The 18681-nt window shown below is 47.7% G+C and overlaps 1 protein-coding gene across 3 annotated transcripts in view; it reads left to right on the forward strand.

The window, feature by feature from the left end:
- Positions 1–18681, forward strand: part of atos (atos homolog atossa) — a 104777-nt gene that overhangs the window by 500 nt on the left and 85596 nt on the right. Inside the window, exon 2 of one of the 3 annotated variants that reach the window (XM_075693198.1) lies at positions 191–302. The exons of 1 other annotated variant lie outside the window; for it this stretch is intronic. The gene's annotated coding sequence lies outside the window, so the exon portion shown is untranslated. Of the gene's footprint in view, positions 1–190; positions 303–4325; positions 4393–18681 lie in introns of all 3 variants that reach the window. One more of the 3 variants, XM_075693197.1, reaches the window with a different exon arrangement.

The following is an 18681-nucleotide window of genomic DNA, read 5'->3' on the forward strand; positions in this document are numbered from 1 at the left end:
TGCAACCGCCCTGCGCGTTCGTCATCGTCGCAATGCTATCGCATCGGTCATTGTTTTTGTTTGACCTCTGACGCGTCGTCGAAGCTGATATGCATTGCTCCGGTCGTGCAGAAAAGACATGCCCTCTAGTGCGTCCACTCACGTAAGCTAAATAAGCGAGTGATTTCGGTTTTTTTTCCTTTTTTTTAAGGGAAACGAAACTGCTATCGCTTTGGCTTGAGTCGGTCGTTCCGCAGGCGTTTGCCTACGACGCCACTAATGAAAACAAAAATGCCACGGGAGGCACAATACAGGCATACCGAGTAAGTGCAGTGGCCTTCGCCACGTTATGTTACAGCTGTTTTGTAGTTGCGGCACTTTTTTTTGCATCCTTTGTTCGTCTCTTTGTCTCCACACACCAGAGCCGCATTGCGGCGTCTGGGCAAACGCTACCGATCGTAACCTTGCTAACGTTGTAAACTTGTCCGCGCACGTTTATAGTGAAGGCTGAGGTCGTTTCTTGACGTCTGCCGTTTTCGTTCAGCGTTTTAGCCCTCTCGAGTTTCTGGTCACGGATGCTGGACGTTGTTCCTTGCTGCGGATCGTCTTTGTGACGCAAGCAGCGTGCACTAAAAAAGGCTAGGTCGATTCGCTCATGAGCACCCCTCCCTTGATGAGGTCACTCCGTTGTCCGTGCATCCTGCGTGCCCCAATGCCGCGGTCGCTGGCATTTCGGGGTACGGTACAGTTGGCCCCCTGCTCACGACCCTGTTTTGCAGGGCGGCAGCTGTTCGTTTTGGGCTCCCCCTCGACAACAGGTTTGGTTTCGCTTATTTGCATGTGAAGCGTCGCTCTTCGCAGCGCTTGTTTTGGGGCGTCTGTGAAAAAAAAAAAAAAAAAAAACTCTTTTTGGGGTGACGTAGCGCAGGGTTTTAATTTTCTGCGTGCAGTCTTGGAGGTACTTCTCGCACTTGTTATCTTGGTTTTCGCAGCGGCACACCTATTGTCTAGACTTGCTTGCCTGATCTGCGTGACGGAGTAGTACGAAGCGTTGCTGACGTCTCGATATTATCTAGGAACCATTGCGGCGATTACCGCTGTCTGGTTTCTGTGATACGTATCTGTATTTTCTGTCACTCTGTTGTATTCTTGATGCACCTGTGCTCAAATCAATGCCTAGACCTATGCCTTTGTGTGAATTAGCTGGTAGGCCCTAATACTAATCCGTGTTTATTTTTGTTATTTTTGCATCTGGTACTTACTAGGTTTCCTGTAACATTTTGCATTAACATGCAACATACTACTAGACTTAATGCACACATTAGTTGGTGAAAAGGATGATTACATGTGTAAAACTAACATATCAACTGGGTGACACGTTTTGGAAGGTGCAATTCCGAGTGATGCGCAAATACGCAATATCCATACTTTAGCCGAGGGAAGATTTGTGAAGGTTCCAAGGACGTTGTCTAGATTTCTACATCGCTACAGCTGCTGTCTATACACACTTGACAGCTTGCATGAGCTATGCCTACGTTGTCCCCATTACAGTCAAACTTGATGCATTTTTGCATTTGCATTTGTACGGGTTGTACTGAATGCCACTGTTTGCTGCCTCATGTTAACACACATATTCTGTTGTAGTCATTTATTCCATTCATTGCGATGGTATATATGTATGGTATATATCTGTAGCATCAGACATTTACTGTAAATTGTTGCTGGGTCCATTTGCTTGTTTCTTTTTTGTTTTTGTTTTACCAATAAAATTGTATGCAGGTACAGGATCATTATGAGCCTCATTGACGTTTTTTTAACCACTGTATCAACAATAAATTTGTAGCCTCCAAGCTACACTATACGTATGGTGTCAGATGCTCAATTTACTATTTGACATTTGAGCTGTTGCTCCTTGCTAGTAAATTACCGTGTCCATGCATCTTCAATATAAGCATTTTGTTGGTTCTGAACTTGCTTATAACAATTCTTTTTGCAGTTGTAGAATGAGGACTATTCTGGTTTGCAACCTCTTGTCAGTATCAGCATATTCGCACTGTAAGAACATGGCATTACATAGTACAGGTGCATTTACAGCGGGCACGGATAAACACACACACAAAATTATTTTCCTTTTTGCTTTTTTTTTTTCTTTCACACACGAGTTTCTACAGCCCCTCTGCACTGTGACCTTGAAGTGTTTAATCCTCCTGTCCACCTTGCTGTTTCATTTACAATTAGGTTCAAGTGCATTAATTTGCATGCTTACTTTTTTGGGTGGGGGGGGGGGGGGTATGGGTCCTGCGTATATGACTGATTTCAAAACTTGCTGCACATTCAACTCTGCGCTGTACTTTTCAAACTTTTATGCAACTTCAGTCATCATTCCTTGTATGTAGTGAGAAAATTCACAGATACAAGCTTGCGTAATTGTTGGTAGAGACTGGGACATGCATGTTTCGTAGCTCCAGTTTTCTTGATGCCGTTGCAGACAGCTTCGGCATCCACTGCAGTGGCAGTGCTGCTGTGCCAACTGAGCACGATGTCATTGGTTCGATTCCCAGCTTTAATGGCTGCATACCAATCGGGGTGCAATGCCAAAGCACTTGTACATGTTGCAGAACCTCAGGTTGTCATATAAACCCAGAGCTTCTTACTACTGCATCTCTAATAGCCAACCGGTATGTTGCTTTTAGCTGGTAATCAAATTGATTGGTAATAATGTATAGGGAATGCCCTAAGCACTTTCTCCAGACCGTGAAGCAAGCTGTGTATCGGTAGTTGTGGCATGCATGTGCTGTACAAATTCAGGTACCTTGTAACTTAGCAATCAATGTTTATTGTGGGCACCACGCTTAATATGGTTACTGCAATTCTCATTTCTTTGTTTGAAATTTTCGTTGTGCAATGCATCAGAAAAGATAAACATAATTCATATTTTAGAAAAATGGTGGAAGACAACAGGTTTTAACTGCAACATCACAGTATGCTAGCATTGGGAAAGCTAATCAGATTTGAACAGTTTGGCAACTTTAAGACTTTCGGAAACCCAAGTCGAGGCTTCACCTTGCAGTACTCTTATAATTTTCATTACAAAATCTCAGAACAAAGCCTGGAGAGTGGTTTGTAATAGTTGCCAATCTCGCATCTAAACAGCATTGTCATTTTTGACAAGTATGTGGTGGCATTTAAGTTTCTGAGATTGCAAGATCTGGTCCTTGTGGCACAATACATGCAAAACAGCTTTTTGCTGTGCTTCACCAATTCTTGTTTTCCATTTCCTGCTGTTTAAGTGAAGTTGCAAGAACTGTGATGCAAATTTGCTCTAGCAGGCCAAATACATTGACGCCCAAAGGGCCCGATTGTCGGACTACAAGAATGCACAATAAATATAGGCATCACATGACTGATTCTCTTGACATACCTCTGGTCAGATGTCTCGCATAACCATTGGGCATGTCAAAGGCTGTGCAATATTCTCTTTTTCTGCTGCATGTCCAGAGCTACCGTCTCCACATGTTCGACGACAAAAACATCGCTGCTTGCATGCCTAGACATTTGTCTTTAGCATCATGGCTGAAGCCACACTATATAACAAAGAAGCACTTCTGTAGATTTGTTTTTTATGCCAGAATGGAGCTTGTGATTTCAGATAGCAGCATCTAGAAGGTAGTGATGTGGCACCGGTGGTTATGGTATACCATATTGTTCTCTTTATGCCAATATGTTTAATTTGTTCATGAAGGTCATCCATTGAGGGTGATGAAAAGAGCAGCTCGATCCTCTTAAGCTTCTTTTTCCCATCAGTAAAGTAACAAGGCATGCAACAAGAACAAAAATCTTGTATTTCTTTTTTCACATCTGTAGCATTAGTGAAAAAAAACGTGCAGGAAGACTAGGTAACCATTTGCATCCTGTAAGTGTTACTGCTTAAGAGCTTTTGTTATTATTAGTAGTAATAGTATTGTTAGTAGTTCACCTCCAGTTTCGAAAGTAATATTTATTCAGAAATACATCCCCAAGTTACAAAGCAAAATGAGCCATGTTCCTGTGAATAGAAAAAAAAAAAAAAGCCAGGAGGAACAGAAAAAGCTGTATAAGAGGAAGCTATGTCAAACCATGGCCATAATCCTCAGTCAGTGTTTTGTTTTCAAGTTTCGTGCACCTGAACTGTGAGACTATGTGCCCTTGTTTCTTATTTTCAAGGCAAAATAGTTGGATTATTGCTCGGAAAGTGGTAACAAATATATATATATATATATATATATATATATATAATTTTTTTTTATTTGTGCAGAAACTAAATAGAATAAATGACTTTAGTAAATACATGCAAACTTTCTCTGTAGGCAGGAATATATCAAAAACAGTATCAGCCAAGGGTGAGGGCCTGGATACCTGCAGGGATTACCAAATGTAAGGTCAGGTTAATCCTTGCATCTTCATTAATGGGTGACTAGGATTTTACTAGGCACACGTCAACAAACTCACCTGTATATTTATGAGGGTCTACTGGGTTGCTGCAAAGATTCACTTCAACGCACACACACTTGCCAAGTGCATGTACGTCTGGATCGATCTGTGTGTATGCTTATGAAGGTAAACAGCGCAGGCAGGAGAAAAAAAAGAAAGAACTACACCGCACGGTGCCATGGTCTTTAGACATGCGAAAACGTTTCTTCTCCCGACGTTCCGGCCGCGGTCCAGCGGCGCCATAAGGTGACATTTTAAAGATATGTATGTCACCTTGAATCAGGAGGAGATGCTGCTTACTGAGATAGGTGTGTATTCCTGAATATGAAATTCGTTTCCATCAAACCTTTCGGTTTCTGGAGGCCAGACGCTCGTAGTGACGTCACGGTTCCTTTGAACAGGTGTGCGAGATGATGGCAGCCCCTTCCGTTCTGTGATGTACCTAAAAGAAAAGATAGTGACGTCGCGTCGTGTGTCTGCTCTCCAGGCCACGGCGCATGCGCTTCTTGCGTCCCTGCGCGCGTGATGACGTTCTTGCGCATTTCACCTCGTGACGTCACGCTCGTGTCGATTGTACTGGACTCTCCGGGTTTACGAAACCGTATTTTGAAAGCGCTCCTTTACCCCATTATTTGCAAGTTCTCTTGTTAAAAAAAAATATGGCAGTGTGTTGCTACTGGACGCGTGATATTTTTTCTATTTAAAATGGCGACGCACATTTTCATTTCGACCGCGACATAGATAAAATGGCCGCAGCATATGCAATGTTCGGACTCGGTAATGTCGACGCTTTATTCAAATCAGAAAACGGCCTTGAGTGCAAGTAAACTTGTACTCGCCACGTCACTAATTGCCTATTTATCGTTATCCCTCTTAAGTGACTGACAGCCAATTTTAACGATATCTATCTTTTTTTTTTAATGTAATGGAAAGCTTACCGGTCAGTGTCTAATCATGAACTGGTAACACGGGAAACGCTGTGGAACATTTTTATCAGTTTTTCGATCTGCATTGAGGATGTAGCCGTTCACAGGATACATGCCGAAAACGGTGACAGGTGAGCGCGATAGCGATTATACGCCGGCATTAGTGGGAGGCAGACACAAGTGTGGCCATTACTGTGAGAAAGTATTATTTTGTTTATCAAGTCGATATTCCTGTGATTCATGTTTTCCGAAGTGTTAAAGTATTTCTGCGATAATACCTCCGTGTTTTCGTGGTTTCCTATAATACTGCCTTGGTTTTTAACCAGTCAAAACGAAACCAATCGGATTGATAACGAAACGACGCTTTTACATGGGATGCGCAGTTCAGCGTGTCGCTGTAGCGATGTGTGCGCTTTTGATCTCCGAAGCATAGAATAAAGCGAAAGTGTCTAATTATATAGCAACTGCAACTTTAAGCCATAATTATGTTGTACTAAATAGTAGTCAACTTACGTACACTAATCTCGTAGACTACATGCGAAGCACCAAGGTTTCACCGCCAGACCTCGCCACTTACTGGTTTTTGAGACATTGTCTGCCAATTTAAAACTATAATGTATACTTAGATTCGCAAACAGTGTGCTGGGTTCGATCACTATGTCTGATGGTCATTTCATTTTCATCAACGTGTCACAACACATTCTGGCCAGTTTTCAGTCCCTTTAGCCATCTAAGAAAAGCAGGCGCGATGTTCTGGACATCGTCAAATTTCCGCCATAATGTCAGCTCTGATTGGCCTACGCGGTTGCTACGGCTTCTCTGATTGGCTTAACTTGCCGTCATTACAGAATATGGCAATATATGGTGGAATTTGACTATGTTCAGAATAGCACTTCGGTGGTATGTTCGTTGAAACCTCCATTTCGAAGCACCCGCCGTGGTTGCTGAGTGGCTATGGTGTTGGGCTGCTGAGCACGAGGTCGCGGGATCGAATCCCGGCCACGGCGGCCGCATTTCGATGGGGGCGAAATGCGAAAACACCCGTGTGCTTAGATTTAGGTGCACGTTAAAGATCCCCAAGTGGTCCAAATTTCCGGAGTCCTCCACTACGGCGTGCCTCATAATCAGAAAGTGGTTTTGGCACGTAAAACCCCAAATATTGTTGTATTCCATTTCGAAGCATTTGCACGAAATTATTGTAATATGGAAGCTTGATGTTTACTGGTCGTTATTACGCCGTACAAAATACGTGCGTACATAGTTTAAATACAGTAGAATGTCCTGAAGTAAACTCTGTTAGGGGCGCTGCCATTATTAACCGATACATATTGGTAAGCTACGATGAATTACGGTGGCTGTGGAGCCGCTATAGATATCCTTCAGTAAAAATACTGAGATATCTATAGCGGCTCCACAGCCACCGTAGTCCTTCATAAAGAAAGCAACAAAATCCCAATAAACAAAGGCGTCAGGCAGGGAGATACGATCTCTCCAATGCTATTCAGAATGTATTTACAGGAGGTATTCAGAGACCTGGATTGGGAAGAATTGGGGATAAGAGTTAATGGAGAATACCTTTGTAACTTGCAATTCGCTGATGATATTACCTTGCTTAGTAACTTAGGGGACCAACTGCAATGCATGCTCACTGACCTGGAGAGGCAAAACCGAAGGGTGAGTCTAAAAATTAATCTGCAGAAAGCTAAAGTAATGTTTAAGTCTCGGAAGAGGACAGCAGTTTACAATAGGTAGTGGGGCACTGGAAGTGGTAAGGGAATACATCTACTTAGGACAGGTAGTGACTGCAGATCCGGATCATGAGACAAATAATCAGAAGAATAAGAATGGGCTGGGGTGCGTTTGGCAGGCATTCTCAGATCACGAACAGCAGGTTACCATTATCCCTCAAGAGAAAAGTGTATAACAGCTGTGTGTTACCAGTACTCACGTACGGGGCAGCAACCTGGAGGCTTACGACAAGAGTTCTACTTAAATTGAGGACGACGCAACGAGCGATGGAAAGAATGATGGGTGTAACGTTAAGGGATAAGAAAAGAGCAGGTTGGGGTTATTGAACAAACGCGAGTTAATGACATCTTAGTTGAAATCAAGAAAATGAAATGGGGGGGGGGGGCATGGGCAGGACATTTAATGAGGAGGGAAGATAACCGATGGTCATTAAGGGTTACGGAATGGATTCCAAAGGAAGGGAAGCGTAGCAGGGGGCGGCAGAAAGTTCGGCGGACGTATGAGATTAAGAAGTTTGCAGGGACGACGTGGCCACAATTAGTACCTGACCGGGGTAGTTGAAGTATGGGAGAGTCCTTTGCCCTGCAGTGGGCGTAACCAGGCTGATGATGATGATTGGTAAGCTAGTGTTCTTAAGCAGACGGCACGTTTCACTAATGCAGTCAACTTGCTGTTGTCCAGTTTCTTGAGCACACCCAGACCGTTTGTTGCGACGAGCCAAGTTGACTAGTTCATTAGACGCCGTTTAAAATGGTGTCTTACACGCAATGCATTCGATGGTCCTAGGGATTCACGAAGTATGTATTCGATTTATTTCCGTGTCAGGCGCGCTCACATTGGGCTAAACGGCGTTGCGTATGTGAAGAGAGAAAACGCATGGCGACTTCGGAACGTCACGCTATTAAGTAGTGGTGTTGAGTGTGCGTGCCCGCAATCTCTCTTCGATCTGTGTATACGTGTGTTGTCCATTGCTCGGCCTGGGTTCGATCCGTTCTTCGAAACGCCGCCTACAGCCTACGTCAAGAATGCAATTTCAGAGAAAGTGTATACGCAGTGGGCGTGTTGGATAGGGGCGTTGCAAAATCTCGAGAAAAGCAATAGAAAAGGGAAGCGAGATGGCAGGGACACGGACGGATGCACAGCTGCTGGGCAGCCTGCAAGTAAAAGTGTGAAAGAATTGGAATAAATTTGCACGGCTGCTTAGGAGCGCAGAAAAAAAAAAAAAAACGAAGGACACAGAACACAAGCGCTCGTGTTGTGTGTATCTTTTTTTCTTTCTTTCTTTTTTTCGTTTTTCGTCTTCTGCCGCGCTCTAAGTTACGCTGCTCGATCTTGTCCTCGCTCCACAGCTTCTGTGAACGCCAGGAGTGCTCCGGAATGTCGTCACACGTTTAGAGGCGGTCGCCTGCAGTGAAACCAAACAGCGTCGTCGTCGAATCCGGACCTCCTCCGTGCATCGGGCGGTGCGCTTTTTTTCCCTTCACTCGCAAGCGCGCTCCAATTTCGGGCAGTGCCTGTCGAAGCAGCCCAGCTGCCTCAGCACGTCTTCCCAGGCCTGCGCAGTCCACCGCTCGGACACCGCCTTTTCCTGATCAATGCCTGACCTACTTCTTTGGCGGCACGCTTATGCATAGCGTTGCATAAGGAAGGGACCTGCTCTGCGCCTCCTTCGGGTACTTATAACGTGTCGCGGTCGGGATTGTGTGTATGCAACGTATATCGACGCATCGCAAATCGCTGCCTCGATGCACTGTAATCGACTCATTCGAAGACTCTTTCTCTTCCCCTCCCACCCGTTCTCCCATCACAGGTCTCGTTCCTTTCTCGCTGCACACTCGACCGTTGTAGCGATTCCTTCCGGTGGACTCTGTTCCCTTCGTGTCCACCACTCGCGACCTGTCGATCCCAGTGATTACGTAGGCGTAGCGCCGTCTACCGACCACTGACTGAGCACGAAAAAGAAATGAATCGTAGTAGTAAATGTTACGTTATACAGCAGCTCCTGTTTCGTGTTTTTCTGTGATGCGCGCACTTAGCGATATTGGGTTTGTGGAATAGAATACTTATCGATCGAATGAATATCCGGCTGTCGGAGTTGCATCCGATTCGAGAATCAGGTATTAGGGAGTTTTACAGATAACGCACACGAGTGTCTTTGAGTATATACCGAAGCCCCACGGCCTTTATTTTGCATACGCCCGGCGGTTTGCGTTGCTATGCTCTCTAGGTGCTCAGAACTGCCTATTGAATATATGTACGAACACTCGTATGCGGCTGAGTTGTGCAGGACGAGTGTTAGTGTTTACCGGATGAAAAAAGAAAAGAATACTGCAAGTGCGCTTGAAGTGTTCGTGCTGTTAATACATCTTCACAGAACGGGAAATTGGGCTAGTTGGTTTACACTAAGCATGGTCATGTATAGCGCTGACTTCACTAAACACAAGTATGAAGAATGGAGTCACGGGCCAATTGCGTTATACATTCGAGAAAAACAAGAAGCCCTAGTACACAAATTTAGCGCTTGGTGCTTGTCCCCGTTCTTGTGCTTCGTGAATTTAGCGCTACTTATGACCATACTTAATTCCATCTTAACTGGAAATATTGGGCACCTTCGGTTTGCCGTCCCGTACGGCCCAGGAGCAACACCGAAACGTTGCTTTCAGCCAATGAGCATTGCTTTAAATGGCGTCTCGGGCTGTCGTGGGCGGACCAGATTCGGCAAATCGAAAACGCCCACTCAGCCTGACAGAATTTGCAAATGGGCACGTTGGTATTTCACCGAGTTTTGCACTGAGAGACATCGCTTTCGGAGATAAAAACTCCTTTTCAGTGTCTTGCGATTGGCTGTCTTGATCAAGGATCTATCTTCCTCACGCTCTCTGCATATTTGTTACAAATTTGTCAGTTTTTTTTTAAGTGTTAATATAAATCTTGGCACTGAGGTTGCGGTGTGCTATTCTTGTTGAGGAAATATTTGGTATTCGATTTGATATTCGAAGCCAGAATTTTGCGAACGTTCGTATTTGATCTGTAAACTCGCTATTCCAACCCCTCTACTTACCAAACCAAGTGCATGTTAACGTTTAGTTTGTGAACCAAATGGCCTTGAAAAATGTTAACCAAATGAAGCCTTGAAACAGACCTCTGTGTCCTTTAAGTTGCAATTCTCTGCATTTATCTTTGCTCTTGGAAATCTTGTTTCCATAGGGGACAATCTGCTACTTTCACAAATTCATTAATGCGACAGTATAGGTAAACAAAAACAAAGAACTGTGTACCAGTCAAGTCCCTTCCTTTCTCTCGCGACGTCCAGCTGGCGTCGAGGGAATGATAAATTCATTCGGTTTTAGTCCGTGAGTGGAAAGAGCACTTGCATTCCGTCCTTGCCCAAGTCAGGCCGCTGCGGCCATGAATAGAACCCTGGACCTCTACTATAGGCAGCAGAACGCCGTATCGGCACGTGGGAGCGACGAGGAGGCGACAGAAATGGCAGCTTCGACGAACGGCTTCTTTTAAAAAAGTCTCCTTTTATTTCATTCGCATGTCACATAGGTGCCTTCTTCGTCGCACACTAGCTCAATATTGTGTTTATCAATAATTCCCCGAAGCGCAAATGGAGAGATAAGCGGTTACCTTCTCACCCCCCCCCCCCCCAATCTGACTTTGATAGCTCGCGAATGATTATTTCGGCCTAAGCGCGTATACTTCTGCCTTCCAAGGCGGGAGGTTATTTATCGCCGTCTTCGTGGCGAAACGAGATCTGCGCGTCTTCGCTTCGTCATCCGTATTGTCTTATCCCTGCCCCGTTGCTTTCGCGGCGACGCTGTCGTGCCGCGAACTTTCGATCCCGCTTGTTTACTGCCTCCCGTTTATCCCCGGATTGACTTTGAGAGCAGCGCAATGAGGCGGCACGGTCTCTCTCTCTCTCTCTCTCTCTCTCTCTCTCTCTCTCTCTCTTACCCGCATCGCGATGTGTGCGTGCGTATACAAGTGCATTTACTTTCTCCCCGCATCGACCGCCGGCGGATTTCCGTGAGAGCATGATTGATTCGGCGCTGCCGCTTCTGCGACGGCGTCGCCCTGCACATCCTCCACCCCCCCCCATCCCCCCTTTTCACTCCACCTACTGAGCGTTCCCTGGGGACCGCACGTCTCTCTGGGAGAACACTTTTTCCGCCTTGCTCGGCTGTGGAGCTGCACTGCAGCGGGGACGGCGGCTGCGAAACCGACTGGGGAAAGCGGACCCCCCAAAATGAGGCGCATGAGCCATTCCGGCGCCGCCGGGCATCGACCACCGAGTGACGTCACACTGCGGAAAACGAGGGAGCAATTAAGAGGCACTCGCCGAAGCAGCAGCAGCGGCGGTAATGTTCATTAAGCGTCGCACCTGAGACGCCCGGGTGATGCGTGTCGCCGGAGGTATATGTGTACTATACGTCTGGAAGCGTGCGCACTTCGCCTTGTCGTGCATGCCGCCGCGATCTTTCGTGTAAGTGAATCCCGAGCAGTAAACATGATACATGCCCGCATACTTGCAAATCGTTACTTGCTTGTTTAAGTACCGGTACGTATAGAGGGCGTTCGGCGCTGCTTCGTCGTCGCACACTTTAGTTCTCGTCAAAAGTGCCAGTGGGAAGGCGAGGATTCTGATGTTTGGTTGGTGGGGTAGTCGCGCAGTAATCATATCTATTTATCAGTTTATGCTATGAGTGATTGAGGGTGGTATAGGATGTAAGTGTATTGTTATTGCCTAAATTACAGGACGTTACCACTGCAGGCAAAATGTCTTAATTTGGATCGATGGCCACGAAACGCATTCTTCCACGTGGTTTGAGCCAGTCTTTTTTTTTTCTTTGACTGCAGATAATTGTATATTCTTTTATTTGCAGCCTCGGTGTATTCGATCCTGCATGTCTCGTTCGTAAGCGACACTCCAGCTTCAGCTCGAGACCCACTGTTCTGTCGTTAGCTTGAATAATTAACCAGAATGGTCAACCCACGCCTTTCAGGTGTGGGTTGACCGAAATTGGGCCTCGACGCCCGTTCAGTCCGATTCGCTGGCGTTTACGTAAAACCGACGACCCATTTTCGGCCCGCAAGCGGACTCTGCTCGGCTTTGTCTCGTTCGTATAAAAGTAGTTCCGGTCTCTGTAGCATTTACTTTTTTTTAAAGGGTCCCTGGAACGGTTTTTGTCGTACCTAAGATTACTGTCTAGATGTAGAGGGTATACCTCCCAAGGAATGCTTTCCCACAATAATATTGTGTCGGCGCGCTATAATAAAAGCGGTGCGCGAGTTAAAAGTGCACTAAAAGCTGCACTAAAAGTGCACTAGAATCTTAGATCGAGGTATACGAATGATTAAGCTTCTGCAATAACGAGTTGGTCATTCGTAGCGAGAACAGAGCTTTTCCAAGCGAGAAAATGGCGAATAGAAAATAATTAAAGCGGCGCCACCTGTTGCGTGCTATGGTACCTCTCATGCGGCGTCGGCGCTGGCCTGATTCAGAGAGCGCGAGCGCCATACGGGGAGGTCACGTGAGGGCTACAGTACCTCCCGCAGTAGTATTCGACGCAACAAGGTGACATATTAGCACACAGAAAAAGATGATCGACCTCTGGACGGATGCTCTGTCGATCTAGCTCGACGTAACATTTTCCTTCAGTGGCCCTTTAGACATGCCGAGGCTGCAAATGAACGACTATCGGCTGTCAACAATATTATTTAAAAAAAAAGGAAAGATGCTAGCGTGTCGACATCTGGCGAGAAGCTCTGTAGAAACTGCAGTCTACTCTCCGACTGGGTTTGGGCCTGTAGTTGACGGAATTCGCGTCGTGCAACGACGACTCGCCATTCGCTGGTGCGTGTGTGTCCTATGTATCAGCCTACGCACTGTACGGCATTGTACGTACCTCTGAAAAAGCCCCGCATTGACAATCTCGTTTTGTAACGCGCCCTGTAGCTAACCGTGCGTCCCGTGCATACACTGCGATTCCGTGGTCGCGACGACGCATAGCACGCGGCGCGTTTCGTAACATAATCGGTATATTAACCTGTCGCGACTCGCGAGCGCCGTAGCGGAGCTCGTGCGTGGGCTTCGAGTGATGACTTGCGTAACGACGGCGTATGTACAGGCCAGAAAGCTGGGGAATTGAGAGTAGCCCTGAAAAGAAATTCAGTGGCGAAAACTTCCTCGGAAGGCGCACGTATACTTCCACGGCAGTGTGTAAGTGGGGTTGCTTGTCACAGGCTGTTGAGCGCATAAACGGCTAGCGCACCGTTGCGCGTAAGTACGTGGATGGCGCCGTGGTCTCCGAGATCTCTGGAGATGATCGAGAGGTCAGTTTCCTAAATCAGGGAAAATCTGGCGATAGTGCCTACGGCCGCTGCATGCGTGGTGGTTCGGTCAGCGAGGGAATTGTTAATCGGCCCGATTTTGGCCGCTCTATCTTTCGCGAAAGTACAGGTAGACTCAGTGCCGCAGTTAAGGCCAAACTACACGTATGCGGTTGCCGGTGCGCGAAAGCCCGCGCCTTCTGTTTGCAGAGCCTCGCGACACCTGCAATTGATGAAATTAAGAAATTCGCAGGCGCAAGTTGGAATCGGTTGATGCAGGACAGGGGTAATTGGAGATCGGGAGGAGGAGGCCTTCGTCCTGCAGTGGGCTTAAACTAGGCTGATGATGATGATGATGATGATGACGCGCGCCCGCTTGGTTCACTATTTTTGTCTCTGTAGACGTCGTTGCGTATTTTTTTGTGAGGCAGCTGTAGAACACCGATATTTGTGTGGAGGACACATCTGAGCTCGCGCCTTTGACGCGTACGATCTGTCCCGTGCCATCTGCGCATGCGTAGGCGTGCGGCACCCTGTGCCGACAAGCATACGTGTAGTGTGGGCTTAAAGACGACGCTCGACCACGCCGCATGCTCGCTTCATGGACTACAGAACAGAGACTCTGAACACAGCAGCTATGCCGCTATAGGTACAGCTGCTCGATTCCAAGTCTGTTTCGTTCTGCAGAGTCAGCAGCCGACCACACTCGGCAGGTGTTGATTCGCACTGACGTGGCTTTTCTGAACTCTATCCTTTAGTCTTCAAGCGCAGCATCGCAACTTTGGCGAATCGGTAATTTGCGACAAAATGCTTTGGCGTTCTAAGTGCGACATTTCGCAGTGATTATTCATGCAGCTGAGCCGAAACTTGCCTTCGCTCGTGTGGAAATTCCGAAAGAGAAAACATACGAAATGCCGCCACGAGAACGTCTGAAGCCATGACCCCGATGATTAGACAAGTCCACTAGTACTAACCATAATTTCCATGATGGCAGCTGAACGATCGCAGCGCGCCAGAGTTATTGGTTTTAGTAAAGCTCCTGACCGACATCAGTGCACTCGCAATCGCTAGTCACCCCCCCCCCTTTTTTTTTCTTTCTTTTTTTTTTTTTGTTATCTTCCAACCCCATTTGTCTCGCTTGTTATGTCTATTTCCTCGCCGCGTTCTGTTATCGCCACTTCCATTGCGTCGCTCCTTGTTTGTTCTCGCCTGTCAAGTCCTCCACACGCGAGGAGTTGGTGTGCTCTTCCGGGAGGATCCACGACGTACAGTCGCTGTGAGCGCAGCGTGTACATACAGGTACTGTAAACTGCTCGGTGCCAGGGTGAGGTCGGTCACTGCGCTTTGGACCCTGATGTCAGACAAGACCGTATATACACAGGAGAGCATCCGGTCGTCCACGCCCTTTCCACACACCCCTCGCACTATCTCTGTAAACTTCTTGTGCAGCTCCTAGTTTGAACATTTACCTCTTTCGTCCCGTCGGAACATTTACCTCTTTTGTCCCTTTTCTCTGTGTGCTTGTATCTGAAATGCGCGTCGGTAAAGGGTGTTTTAGTTTCGGAGCAGTAACCTCGGAAAACAGGTACGGGGAAAATTGACTGAAAAAGAAAGGAACAGATGGGAGAGGGATGCCGTATAAGGCTTTCGAAAAATAAAAGCAAAAGAAATACCTCTGGCAGTTAGAACACGGTGGCTTGGTGAACTGAGCATCCCCGCTTTGTAGCTTGACAACCTAAGAAGGGAGTGGTAAATACACTGCGGTCCAACTCAAAAAAAGAATTTGTATTGGTATTGAAGAATTGACGTCACGACGGATGCGAACTTGTTTCGATATCGACGTCCCTAAGAAATATGTTTTCTAGCGCGGAGGTGCACAGAGGGGCAAGCTCGGTGCGGCTTTATAAGTAACTCGCCGAGGCCAACGGCACCCGGAAGTCGGGCGCAAGTGCATTCTTCTTTTGGGCTGATCTTTTTTCTTTTCTTTTTTTTTAATCGAGGCACAGTCGAAAGACGAGCTTTGTGACGACCGTACGTTGGCAGTTATGGCGGCTGGCCTCTGTGCTCTTCTTCCTCAACGAGTGCCGTCTGCAGAACGGCTAGAAAGATGCGGCAGCACCTCACCAGAGGTGCCAAACGTGTGCGCCTTGTGTGTAACGGCGCGTGGATGCCTTCGCTTAGCGGCGGCGGCGGCGTTTTCCTCGGCTTCCCCGATTGGCCGAGCACTGTAACTTCCGTCTTGTCTTCCCCAGTGGGGAGTGTGCACCGGGATTGGGCGAGGAGGGCGCCGCCGTTCGCTCGCAGGCTGTGCTCTCGCTTTGGCAGTAGCAGAGGCGGCGGTCTCCCTGCACGTTGCCTGCTGCTGCTGCTGCTGCTATACACTGATGCCTTCCTTCCCCAGCCTTTCTCCCCACCTCTCGCGTGTCACCCTCCCTCCGGGTATTTCGCGCGCCGGGCCCCGGGTTGAAGCGGGGGTTTTTTCCGCCACGCGGCCCGGATCGATTGGACGTTGCCTGGCGGCTCCTCTCTTCAGAAAGGATTCCTCCCTAACTCGGTCGCATTCAGCCACCCTGTTTTGGCAGTGTCTGTGTGTGTGTGTTTGTGTAGCAGTGCTAGAAAGGCTTCCGAGCTTTGTCGGGGATGCACTGTTGCGCGGGTCGATAACCCCGTCCCCCTTGTTCCGCGCGCAGTGTCCGCGAGCCTCGTTCTCGCCTTTGCCGACTCTTATTTGTTCGTTGCCGCCTTGTTTTGATTGCCGACTCATCTGCAGTGCGTGCGCTTCGTTTCCGGGAGTGGTTCACTGCGTGAGTCACGTACCCTCGGACGGTTGCTTAGGCGACGGTAAAGGCTTTCATCTTCCGTTCTGTGTGCCTGCCCATTTAAAACGGCGTTCATGAAACTGAACGTAAGTTAACGCCTTGTTTAAAGCGTAATTTTTCTATTACGTTTTCTTCGTAAGGAAGCACGTAGCTTTAATAAAAGCAAAATGGTGACGCTTGGAGCCTCGAGCCCAGCTCTCTCTCAATTTAGCGACGACGGCGTGTTATCAGCTGAAACACACTTCCCAGCAAAATCCCGCGCCGCGCCATGGCGTTTTCGTTGTGGTTTGGGAAACTCGGAAAGGCACAAACAGGCTGAACGTGTAAGCTCTTTTCGTTTCTGCATTTGTTGTATCCTGTGTGGTTCCGCCCAAGCGCTGCCGCTTGCCTCGCGCTTCGATGACGCAGAACCACCCAGGGCGTTCGGCCTTCTGGCAGTGTTGCAGCCAGCGGCACTTTCAATTTCTCTTATCTTCACGCATAGAGAGCCTGCGAAGGCCGCTGCACTGCTGCGCCCCGAGAAAAAAATACGCTAGCGCCCTTGGGACTCGCGTTGTTGTGGAGCTTATTGTTCATCGGCGCCGTACCGTGTCGGAGAAACGCGCTCGACTCATTCACCCCCGATGCGTCGTCGAATTGTCGCTATACGCGCGGCCTCGGACGATCACGGCTGGCACCCCCGTGATGAGAGGTCTGCACCACCACAATTTATCTTGCCTGCGTGATCGATTGCGGCGCGGTAGTGTGTGTGGTTGTGCGGGAGCCAAGCAGTTTCCAACATGCGCGTATACATAAAGGCGCGACAGCCAATATGTGTCCCATTTACCGCAAGCGAGCCTTACTTGTAAAATAAGGTTAGTGTATACGTCGTAAACTAACGTGTTTAGTGTTGGTCAGAGCTGGAGGCAACTGGAATTTGCCAGGCATTCTCAGATCATGAACAGCAGGTTGCGATTATCCCTCAAGTGAAAAGTGTATTATAGCTGTGTCTTACAAGTACTCACCTACAGGGCAAAAACCTGGAGGCTTACGAAAAGGGTTCTACTTAAATTGAGGACGACGCAACGAGCTATGGAAAGAAGAAGAGATAAGAAAAGAGCAGATTGGGTGAGGGAACAAACGCGAGATAATGACATCTTAGTTGAAATCAAGAAAAAGAAATGGGGGGGTGGGGGGTGCATGGGCAGGACATGTAATGAGGACGGAAGATAACCGTTGGTCGTTACGGACTGGATTCCAAGGGAAGGGAAGCGTAGCAGGGGGCGGCAGAAAGTTGGCTGGGCGGATGAGATTAAGAAGTTTGCAGGGACGATATGGCCACAATTAGTACATGACCCGGGTTGTTGGAGAAGTATGGGAGAGGCCTTTGCCTTGCAGTGGGCGTAATCAGGCTGATGATGATGATGATGAGAGCTGGAGGGGGGAAGAGTGGAGGTCAGATAGAGATCGGGAGATATGGCTGTGCGTAACTTAAGCTTGTTCGTGTTCGCTCTAGGGCCTGCGCTTGGCTCAGGCTAGCGTGTGGATCTGTCTAAATCATTGCAAACGAGCGGTCTAACGTGCCAAGCGGGTGGCGTGCTTATTTCGCAGGTCGAAGGCAGGTCCTTCATATGTGGTTCTGACAATTTTTTTTTCTTGGTTGGGAAGGCGGATTGTAGAACGTTTAGCTTGTCTGTAAGGTACGTGCGAAACCTATGTGGTTCCCCTGAAGAATGCAGTCGGCTGGCGTGGTTGCCACTGTTAAGCGCCCCAGGAATAATTTTGACTGACCACGCGCGGATATTTAACGTGTGTCCAAAGATCGCTTTGCGAACGCTTTTGCAATCCGCCGCCTCCCCTCCCACGTCTGGTACCGTATACCGGTGACCTGTGCTCTGCAGCAGAACATAGCCACTGTGGCGGTTTCAAGTATGTAAGCTCTCGGTGCGTGCGCTCCGCAGTTCCACGTGAATTGTTTTTCGTGCGCTTGACGCGCTGGTTGTGGTCGGTTGATTCCTTTGGCCATTTCTCGTCCACTATACGTACACTTACGATAGAGTTGGGCAGTGTTATGTTGTCCACAATTGCGACGATATCATAGTTTGTGTGCGACTGCGCCGCTCTCCTTTCCTTTCGCGCATTATTAGCCCTTCCTTTAAAAACGAAAAGCAAGAACGCCACGTCTGCGAGGCGACGAGGCTGCACAGCTACCCGTATGGAGGCTGCTTTTCGTTGAAACCTATAGCCGCTTGCTTTCTTGCACTTGGCGTAGCCGTCCTTGCGTTTGGTAGCTTTGTGCTTGTCCTCTTACAGGACGCCTTATTTATTTTAATACCCTGTTACGTCCTGTTCGTCAGAAATCATTATGAGCTGTCAAACATACGACACTCGATTTGCGCTCTTTTTTTCGTTATAGCGGTGCT

Source organism: Dermacentor variabilis, chromosome 5 (assembly GCF_050947875.1).
Source record: "Dermacentor variabilis isolate Ectoservices chromosome 5, ASM5094787v1, whole genome shotgun sequence".
Classification (NCBI taxonomy): domain Eukaryota; kingdom Metazoa; phylum Arthropoda; class Arachnida; order Ixodida; family Ixodidae; genus Dermacentor; species Dermacentor variabilis.